The 10,266-nt window shown below is 43.3% G+C and overlaps 2 long non-coding RNA genes across 2 annotated transcripts; one reads left to right on the top strand and one right to left on the bottom strand.

Annotated features, from left to right (window-relative positions):
- Positions 1–1,168: 1,168 nt before the first annotated feature.
- LOC123160127 (uncharacterized) lies at positions 1,169–3,574 on the top strand. Its single transcript, XR_006480004.1, has 3 exons — positions 1,169–2,889; positions 3,022–3,108; positions 3,246–3,574. It is a non-coding gene; the product is annotated as an uncharacterized lncRNA (long non-coding RNA).
- Positions 3,575–3,630: 56 nt separating this feature from the next.
- LOC123160126 (uncharacterized) lies at positions 3,631–4,225 on the bottom strand. Its single transcript, XR_006480003.1, has 2 exons — positions 4,127–4,225; positions 3,631–4,038 (listed from the first exon to the last, which is right to left on the bottom strand). It is a non-coding gene; the product is annotated as an uncharacterized lncRNA (long non-coding RNA).
- Positions 4,226–10,266: the final 6,041 nt, after the last annotated feature.

The following is a 10,266-nucleotide window of genomic DNA, read 5'->3' as shown; positions in this document are numbered from 1 at the left end:
AATTCCGCTGGGGGGCACACAGCATAACAAACCCCAACAAGAAGAAAGGCTAGAAGCTAACCAGGCTCCGGTGGTGGCGATGGGGTCGGTGGAGCAAGCGAACTGGCGGTGGAGCGAAGACTTGCGATGATCATGTGGTTGTTCTCCCAATCGGGCCGCTTGCTAAGCGGTCTCCAGAGCTGCAAGAAGCGACACATTTTATAAATGGCATTAGTCGCACGGTTAGGGATCACATGCTCGATCACTAATTTGTTTCGCACATTCCAAAGAGTCCATGCTAGGGTCCCCATAGCGACCCATATGGACGGCCGCATCCTAGTGGGGAAGCTAAGAATCTCCTGAAACATGTCCAGGGGATTACCGTGACACCACTGTCCTCCCACAACCTCCTCGAAGCAACTCCAAAGGAAAATCGCTGCAGGCACGAGAAGGAAATGTGGTTGCAGTCTTCCGGAACCCCATATAGCAGGCAAAGCCCATTGCTAGGGCCATTACATTTTTGCACCTCAGTACCCGAAGGTACGTGACCACACACCCATTGCCACAGGAAGATCCTAATCTTCATTGGCAACTTAATCTCCCAAAGTAGAGTAAGTTCCGTCGGGCCGTGGGAAGGCAAAATGGCTTGATATAAGGACTTGGTCGAGAATTGGCCACTTGGTTCTAGATGCCAAGAGACAATGTCCTGATCGAGGTTGGGGGAGTGCAATGCAATACACTGCAGTAGCTCCTCCCGTTGGTCACGCTCGAGAGGCCCGAAGATATGTCGAAAGGCAATACGGCCAAGCTCATCCAAGGCCACCCCCATAGTGATATATATGTGGGTGGGAGCAAATGGAAAAAAGCGCCTGGAATCTCTCTGCAAATGGTCGGGAACACGACCATCTATCTAACCAGGATAAAGTGTTGGTGCCAGATCCAATAGTGATGGAGGTCCCGATTCGAAAAACAAGCCCTCGACTGACGCACCTTTTATGGCCTAGGGCCGGGCGAAGGAGGAGGGGAACGAATCTAGCGACACAGAGAAAGCACTATGGCGTCACCTTTGCATCTCCACACACACACAACACTATTCTAATCCTGAGATTAAAATAGTTATTTGGATCACAGCGCGCGCTATATAGGAGCGAGGAGATGTTCCCGAACTCTGTCAGAAAAAACGCGGCCGCCCACCACTCACCAACGATCTCCCCCCTTCCCTGACCTCCCGACCCCTTTCCTCCCGTGCATCGCCGCCGGTTCCCCTCCACCTGCTTCCAGTGCACCGCCACCCCCTCCGTTGGCTTCCACCGCCCCGCCCCAGCCGGCGCCGCCGCCCCCATCCCGGTCCCAACTAGTGACGCCCCGCCTCGCCCCCAACCATCGCCGCCGCACCCACCTCCTCATAGCGCGCCGCCGCCCCCACGTCCTGACGCGCCCCCTTCCTCCGTCGGCCCCCACCCCGCCACCCAGCACCTCCCGTCGCTGGCCCCTACTCCACCGCCCAGCACCTCCCCGTCTCTGGCTGGAATCCCCCAGCGCGTCTGCCATCGTCGGGGCGCCGCTGTCCACAGCTTCTCCAGCCGGTGACTGATCCACCCTCCGCCTACCCCGTCCCCATTGCTTAGCCGTCGCGACCTTCCCTTGCACCGCGCTGCGACCTGCCTCCCAACGGAAGTTCAACCTATGCATGCATCCCCGTTCTTCTCCGGTCGTCACGGCCGTTCGTCTGTGCTCCACCGAAACGGGCTGCATCTGGTGATTGCATCGCCGGGCTTGTCTGGGAGTTCGTGGCTGGACTTCTCCGGAGGCTTGCCCCGGCGAGCCCCTGCATCTAGAATTATTTATGCCCTGCCACCCAAGCTCTGTCTCGCTGTAGTGTTCTTCAAATAGCATCCACGAATGTCGTTGTTTTGCTGCCCACTAGGTGTTCGTGCAAATGTCAAAGAGGGAGCTGGAACGAAATTCTACAGGTGGTAGTTTAGGATAAACCAAAGATGAAATAGATCACTGTGTAGATTTATTTTTGTTAAAGCCTACGATATTCTTTGGTAGTTCTTATTGTTCGTTGTAATCAATATGTTGATGGCATGCTCGTGCGCTAGCACTTGATATGGCATGCTCGGCCCCTCCTCCGCGGCCGGTGCTCTCCCAGTCCGTGGTCGACACCCATCCTCCTCCGCGGCCAGCGCCCTCGCTCCCCGCGGCCGGATCGCTCCTTCCCCGTGGCCGACGGGCCTCCAGCTCCATGGCCGGCGCGGTCCCTCCTTGCTGCAGCTTGCCCCTCCTCCATGGATGGCCTGCACCGGCTGTCGGAACTCGTTGAGGTGGTACCCTTAATCCTCGACCTTCAATTACAGGTTACCAACGACGCTACAAAGAGAAAGGTCAGCCTCTGGCCTCTAGAAGTTCAGTTTGTTGACTCTCTGAAGTTTTAAAGTTAGATTATAACCGTCTATATTTTGCAGGGCCCTGCGAAGTTCAGTTTTTTGATTTTCCAAAGTTTAGTTTGTTGATTTTCTGAAGAAATAGGTTGCAACGTGCACGTTCTGACGATGGTACACGGTCCGGACTGTGATTTGTTGTGCTAATGTCTAGTAGCTTGTGAAGCATGATGCTAACAACAAATGTATAGTAGTTTATGAACCATGATGTTAACTATTTTTTTTTGCAGCTCAGCGTATTCCTGCTGGAGCTGGTGTCCGTGCAAGAGCCTGCTTCAGGGAGTCCTTCCTCGTTGACACCGCCGGAGGCGCTCACGAAACTGGCGCTGCAGTGCATGACCAATGACCATGCGGCTCCTAACATGTCTTCAGTTGCCGCCAAGGTCTACAAGCTCTTCCTAGAGGTGTAGCATTGCACCGACAAAGTTCCGCATCCTCGCCAACATCTCCATCTCCATGGCCCAAGGTGAATTCAGTTTAATTTCTTGCTGGAGAACTTATGTGGTTGCTCGTTGTAGCATTTGGAAGTGACATGGAATTGTTGGTAGATTAGTTGATTACTCCTGCCATGGCTATCACATGTTTCTGATGCTAACAGAACAGATGAGTGCTGCTCAACACATGTAGGCTGCAAACACCTACCAGGAAGCTTCGGCGCCCTGCTGCTAGCACATGAAGCGCTCGCGTGCGACTCTCCCTCTCTTGTCTTTCTCCCTGTTTGTATTTATGCCTTAACATTGAAAACAATTCAATGTATACACTGTACGTACAATTGCCTGCTAGATGAAGCTCAATGTGCAAAATATACTGTTTTGTTTTCAGTGGACATCACCTACTTCCAGCGTGAGGACGGCACCTCCTTCAGGGCGAGGTGGATTTGGACTTCAGTGGTAGTACGAAGAGCACTTCGGGGGACACAGGGTGAACTCAGAAAAATTCGCCGCCCCTCCCGCTGCTCGTCGCCGACTACAACGACGCGACGAGGTCGAGCTTCCCTGCCATGGTCGACATGGATAGGGCTGGAATTCGAGCCGAGTCGAGCCAGCTCGACTCGACTCGCTAAAGCTCGTTTTGTTAACGAGCTAGCTCGACTCGACTCGTTACTATAACGAGTTCAAATTCAAGATTGGCTCGACTCGTATAACTCGCGAGCTGGCTCGTTTAGCTTGTTAAGCTCGTTAAATATATGCCCATAAAACCTACATTATGATAAAAATTAGTATGTATATATTAAACATATACATCACCAAACAGATGCAATTTCCTTGTCACAACAGCAAGGCAGCATGACCACAATATTCACACTTGTGACAAAAACGTGTACAGAAACCAGAAGTACTTAAAAATCCACATAAAAGTCCACTATCACATTGTAGGTAGCTTAACAGTCGAAAATTCATGCAGCATAATATCCCAAGGTTCGCATTACATTAAAGGGCACAGACCACAATTCATAGAGAGATAGGAAATTAAGCATAAGTTGCTGCTGCAGCATCAATGTTCAATTGTTGATGATCAATCATCCATCCATCACATGCTGCTAGCATCTACCAAAACTCCAAAAGGTCTTCCACTCCCACATGTCCAGCATCCCATATACATTTATTTTGAGTACCTGTGCAAATTGAAATGCCAAACTAGATAAGATTTCGATAATTAATAGCTATTACCAATCAAACATATAAGAATTTGATAATTACAACCTACTAGCAAGAAATAGATTAGGCAGCAAACTTGTCATTCAAGAGCTTGCCACCTCACTCTTAGGAAATGGTATGAATTCAACATCCTCCTCCTCATCCTGTACATGGAAACAATGAATGTCATGCAGGTTAGACACAATATTTGTATGGAAAGTAACAGAAAGATTGATAACAAGACTTACCACTATTATTGGTGGTTGATTGTCCTGGTGTGAACCTTGTATGAAGCTAGAGGCACATACTAATGCCTCGACCATTGCTGGACGTAGAGAACTCCGGTAATCATCAAGGATTCTACCTCCTGTAGAGAAAGTTGACTCGGAAGAAACACTAGTAGCCGGTATAGTCAAGAATCTACGTGCCATCTTGGATATAACGGGGAACCTATGAGCATTCACCTTCCACCAATCAAGTAACACAAATGTTGTGTCTTCGGGATCTACATTTGCTTCATCCAAATAGAGGAGCAATTCTGATTTAGATGCTTCTGTAGCTGTTGCTTGTAGATAGTTCCGAAAACCACTTGGTCATACTGTGGTTGTTGATGCCCTTGATTGCATACTCAAAGACGTACCTCCAGTATTTTGAGTAGCAGAATTCTTTTGGCGATACTCAGCCTCATAAGTGTCATATAGGTCGTACAACTCCTTTCTAACCTCAGCTTCCTCCTCACAGCCCTTGGTTTCACCATAAATCTTTCTAAAACAGTAACCAACAAATCTCATCTTCCACCTAGGATCTAAAACAGTAGCAAGAACCATAACATTGTTTTTCTCCGCCCAATACTTATCAAATTTATCTATCATTGCGTACGCCATAGCTGATAGATGCTTATCTTTAGAATGACATGCAGCCACTATCTCCATTTTGACAGTCACTATATAAGGGTAAAAGATACTTGCTGTAGGGTATATAGATACTGATAACACCTTAGTTATTTCAGCAAATTGCGTCAAGATTGGTTGCACCTTGGAATACATATTCCAATCTGCATGAGAAGGCTCCCACGTGTAATTCATATCAGAGTCTGCATATTCATGAAAAACAGGCCTATAGGGAGTACAAGAATCAAACATCTTGTATGTTGAATTCCACCTTGTTGACACATCTAGACATAATCCAGCCCCAGGTTCTATATTCAGTGTTTTACAAACTTCAAGGAATTTATACATGCGACTAGGAGACTTCTTCAGATACTTCACAGTTTCCCTTAGCGAGCTAATAAAAGCTTGCAATGGTTCCAAACCATCATTCACTACCAAGTTGACTATGTGAGCACAACAACGAACATGAAAATGTGTGGAAATGAAGCCAGGTACTTTCCTTGCAACAAACTTGTTAATCAAATTCCTCACAGCTCCATCATTATTTCTAGCATTGTCAACTGTGATTGAGATGACCTTGTCCTCTATTTTCCATTCACATAAACATTCAAATATTGCTTGAGCTATGATGCTTCCTGAATGTGGTGGATCTAACTCAATAAAGTTCAGGACACGACATTGCATAACCCAATCGACATCTATGTAGTGAGCGACCAAAGCCATGTAGAGAAGTAACTGAAGGAAGAGAAGGATGAGATGAGCAGTGCTGGAAGGAAGGGTCCTACGCACGCACCTAAGAAGCGCAGGCCGCTCGCCGGAGAGGTGGGGTTGCAGCGTAGGCGCGGCACCGCCGCCGTCAAGATTTAGAGGAGAAAGAAACAGAGAAGGCAGGAGCGGAAACGACCATCTATAACATCGCCAGGGATGGAAAGGAGTGAAATCATCGCGCGACGTATGAGTATCCTAGATTCCTCGGCGGATGGGCCTTGGGCGGCTGGGCCTTGAACGGATGGGCTGAGTGGATAACCTTTTTTTTACCAAGCTTAACGAGTTATACGAGTACTCGTGAGATTGGCTCGTTTAACTCGGTCTATAAACGATCTTAAAATAAAGCTCGGCTCGACTCGTTATTCTTCGAATTCGAGTCAATTCGAGCCGAGTCACGAGCTACTCGTTTAGCTCGCGAGCTTCGAGCTTTTTTTCCAGCCCTAGACATGGAGTTCTCCCCTTTGCTCCATCGTGTGTGTCCGCGCAAGAAATTGACCTGCCCCATGGCCTAACAAGTGACCTTCATCCCTGTTAGCTTCTTCTAAGTTGCTCCTGCAACCGTGCAGCGCTCCTAGTGCCCAGCACCGGCATAGAAATGTGAATTCATTCAGTCTATATAAAGGACCAAATAAATTATGTGTTGTCATAAAAAATGGGTGTGCCTACGTTTTTGTTGTCTCTTTGCCTCTTTGGTCTGAACAGCCTACTGAATTACAAGCCGTTGAAACAAAAAACAAGAAGCATCCTCTCTAGTTAAAGAAGAATGATGCATTTCAATTATCTCACCACGATTTTCAGTTCCCTCCTTCAAAGTTCAACACATAGAAATGTTGAAGTTCAAATTAAAACAAGCGATCATTTCTTACAGCCAAAAAAATGCTTCGTTTTCTATTCCTACGGTCTAAGAAAACAAGCGAGCATTACTTACAGCTGAAAAAAATACTTTCATATTTCAAAAAAAATCTGGTTACAATTTCAAAGAAAAAACATCATAAAGTTAGTTAAAACATTCTAAATGACAAAGAAGGCCAAAAAAAATCACATGCGTTCCTCTCCCTGTGTGCGTGCAAAAAACTGGTGGTTTTATTTCCTTTTTTGCGTATAAAAAGAAAGAAGTTCAAATATAAGAAATGAAAAGGTTCAAAATTATGTAACACGGTAGAAAGTTCTCATGTACGAAAATCACGTGCAGAAAATAAAAATGTAAATTCCCAGATAATTTCATATATATAAACAAATTGAAGTTCGCATAGTGTAAGAAATGTGCATTTCTCAAAAAAGGATGTACTCAAAAGTACATGTGATCTAATTCCAAAAGTTTGCATGGTTACACAGTGCTCACATATAACACAATGATAATTAAAAAAATCTACAAAACGTGTAATAAAGAAACCAAGAAATGTGATGAAAATTTAGATTTGCTGATAAAAATTCAAATTTTCCTTTTCTAAAAGAAACCAAGAAGTTTGAATTAAACTAACAAAGTACTTTAGTCATAATAAAAAATAAATAAAAACCTAGAAGTTCAATTTAGAGTAGCAGATCATTTTGATTTTCACTGTTTCAAGAAAAAACGAGAGAAGTTCAGATTAAGAAAACTAAGAAGTTTGAATTTAAAAACTCAGTTTTTCCTTGCTACTAATGAAATAAAATTGAGAAGTCCAAAATAAAAGGTAGAGCCGTTCAATATCTATAAAAAACCCTAATATTTTCACGTAACCGAGAGAAGTTCAGATTGAAAACTATTAGAAGTTCACGTACTACACGGTGTGCATTTTATATTAAAAAGAATGAAAAGGCAAAGGCTAAAAGTTTTATTGATAGAAGTTTGAGTTCTCGCCCCGAGAAAGTTCAAAAATTAAAGAATGGAAACCAGGAGTAGGATTTTTTCCGTTACTAAGAGAAATAAAACCAGAAAGTCCATATTAAAAAGATAGAGAAGTTCGATGATTATAGAAAACTCAGATTTTCCTTGTTATTAAAGAATGGAAACAAGAAGTTCAAAAATTAAACAACAAGAAGTTCAACTTTTAAAAATAGAGCGCTTCAAAATTCGTAAGAAAGGATTAAGAAATTTATATTAAAATTCATAAAAAAATCAGATATTTTCACGTAACCGAGAAAAGTTCAGATTGATAACTGCTAGAAGTTCACGTTCTACACGGTGTGCATTTTGTATTAAAAAAGAATGAAAAAAGCAAAGGCTGAAAGTTTTGTTGCTACAAGTTCAAGTGCTCAGCCCGAGAAAATTCAAAAATTCGTGTGAGAGTGGTTGAACAAAAAAACGTGATAGAAGTTCAAGGTGAAAAGAGCGGGAAGTTAAACTACCACATGGAATGCGTTTCACATAAGAATATGAGAATAGAAAACAAAAGGCTTAAAAGGTTTGTTGCAAGAAGTTCAAGTGCTTTGTCTGGGGAAGTTCAAAAATTCTTGTGAGAGAGGTTCACCTTGTATTTCCATGTTCGAAAACACAAAAAAGAAATTGTTTTTCTGTGTTTTAAAATAATTCTCTCAATCCACAAAGAACTTAAATTACTATTTGAGAGCAATTTGATTTCAAAAAGAAACAAAAAAATTCAAATTATAAAAATGGAAAAAGTTCATGTACTACATGGTGTGTGTGTTTGATATGAGAAAAATGAATTAAAAGGCAAGGTCTAGTTTTTTTGTATTATAAGTTCAAGTCCTCGGTCGGGGAAAGTTAAAAAAATTACTGTGAGAGAGGTTTGTACAACAGGAATATCATTCGTGTAACACTGACAAAATGGATGAGAAAATTACAAACAAAAATACGTCACGCAAGTTCAACGTGGAAACAGCAGGAAGTTCAACTACTATACTGACTGAATTTCAGATGAAAACTTTTAAAATCGCCGCAAGTATGAAAAAATGATCAACACGGGAAAATTGCCTGTTTACAGCAGGTTTCCATCGGTATATCACCTGCTCAATTCTGATGAGTGGGATGAAGAGCTACGAGCAGTGGATGAAGATCTACGAGCAAAAAAAATCACGTGAAAAACAGAGTGAAGTTTAGGTACACGCACCGAGAAGTTCAGGTTCTTCACGCGGTGCATTTTCGAAGAATCTGTTTCACGATAGAGGCAGAACAAATGATTCCGCCGTTTTCGGATTTACTTGAAAACGGCAAGGAATCAGAGAAAGCGATCAACATGAAAAAGTTTCGCATTTTCCGTAGCTTTTCAACGGTATACTATTTGCCCAATTCCGACAAAGTTCGTAGAAATTACGGTGAAAATACGTTTTTCGCCATTTTCGAAACTGACTTAAAACCGTAAAGAATTGGGAGAAATAATACATACCAAAAAGTTTCGCATTTGTTCAAGCTTTCCAATGCCATATCATTTGCTGCATTCGGACGCACGGTTAAAAAATTAGCTCGAAAATACAAACTCGGTAGGACTTGGACCATTTTCTAAATTACTCTTAAACCGTTCAAAATTAGAAACAAATTTCAATCTGAAAAAGTAGCGCATTTTCATAAGCTTTCCAACGCCATATCATATGCCTCCATTGGATTAGCCGTTTAGAAATGACATCGAAAAAACGAACTCATCTGTTCGGTTTACGAAATTTTACGTTTTTTCCAAATTACTCTTTAACCATAGGGAATTAGAAAAAACTTTCAACATGTGGAAGGAGCGGTTTTGCAGCAGCTTTCCAACGCCATATTATATGCCTCATTCCGATGAACGGTTTAGAAATGCGATCGAAAATACGATTCACGTTTTTTGTGCGAAGAAAAAACGGTTTTCAAAACTGCTCTTAAACCGCTTATATTTTGCCAAAAATTTAAGTTGGGTCATGATATTGGTGTCCATAGCTTTCCAACGGTATATCGCAAGCCCCATTTGGGCAATGTTGGCGGAAGTTCAACCTAGTTCACAGGGAAGTTCAGGTCGAACAACTTAGGCAATAAAATCGCAAAAAACGCGAGTCCTTCACGAACCGAGTGCAAAATCCGCCTATGAGCGAGATTCCTATCTAAAACGAGTATTTAGTTGCTAAAAATCGTTTGAAGATTACACTTACATCACATGGAACACGACTAACCAGAAAAACTCGCGGTAGAAGGCACGGTTGCGAAGATGGCCCGAAGGTCGGGTTCGTACAGAGAGAAGTTCAGGCGCGTTACTTAGGCAGTTCGGGTTGTCATCAGAATATTATTCTGATCTCGTGATCAGAATAGTGTATATATATATATATATATATATATATATATATATATATATATATATATATAGAGAGAGAGAGAGAGAGAGAGAGAGAGAGAGAGGAATCAAACAACAACGCATGCTTGGGGAGAAGCAAGCAGGGGGAGAACCGGACACCTCGCCACCAAAACGCCTCAAGATATCTGCGAGCGAGAGCTCCAACCAAAATCTCCATGCCCCTCTCTCTCCAATCTCTCGCCGTTGGAAATGTGGAAGGAACAGACAAAGGCAGCTATAGAGGCAGAAAAAAAATCAAAATAAATGGGACTCAAACCAGTAGATGGGGGTCACGAAATTAACGGGTATCTCG

This window comes from Triticum aestivum, chromosome 7B (assembly GCF_018294505.1).
Source record: "Triticum aestivum cultivar Chinese Spring chromosome 7B, IWGSC CS RefSeq v2.1, whole genome shotgun sequence".
In the NCBI taxonomy this organism is placed as follows: domain Eukaryota; kingdom Viridiplantae; phylum Streptophyta; class Magnoliopsida; order Poales; family Poaceae; genus Triticum; species Triticum aestivum.
Note: the sequence above shows the minus strand (reverse complement) of the source record. Positions and strands in the feature narration are given on the sequence as shown.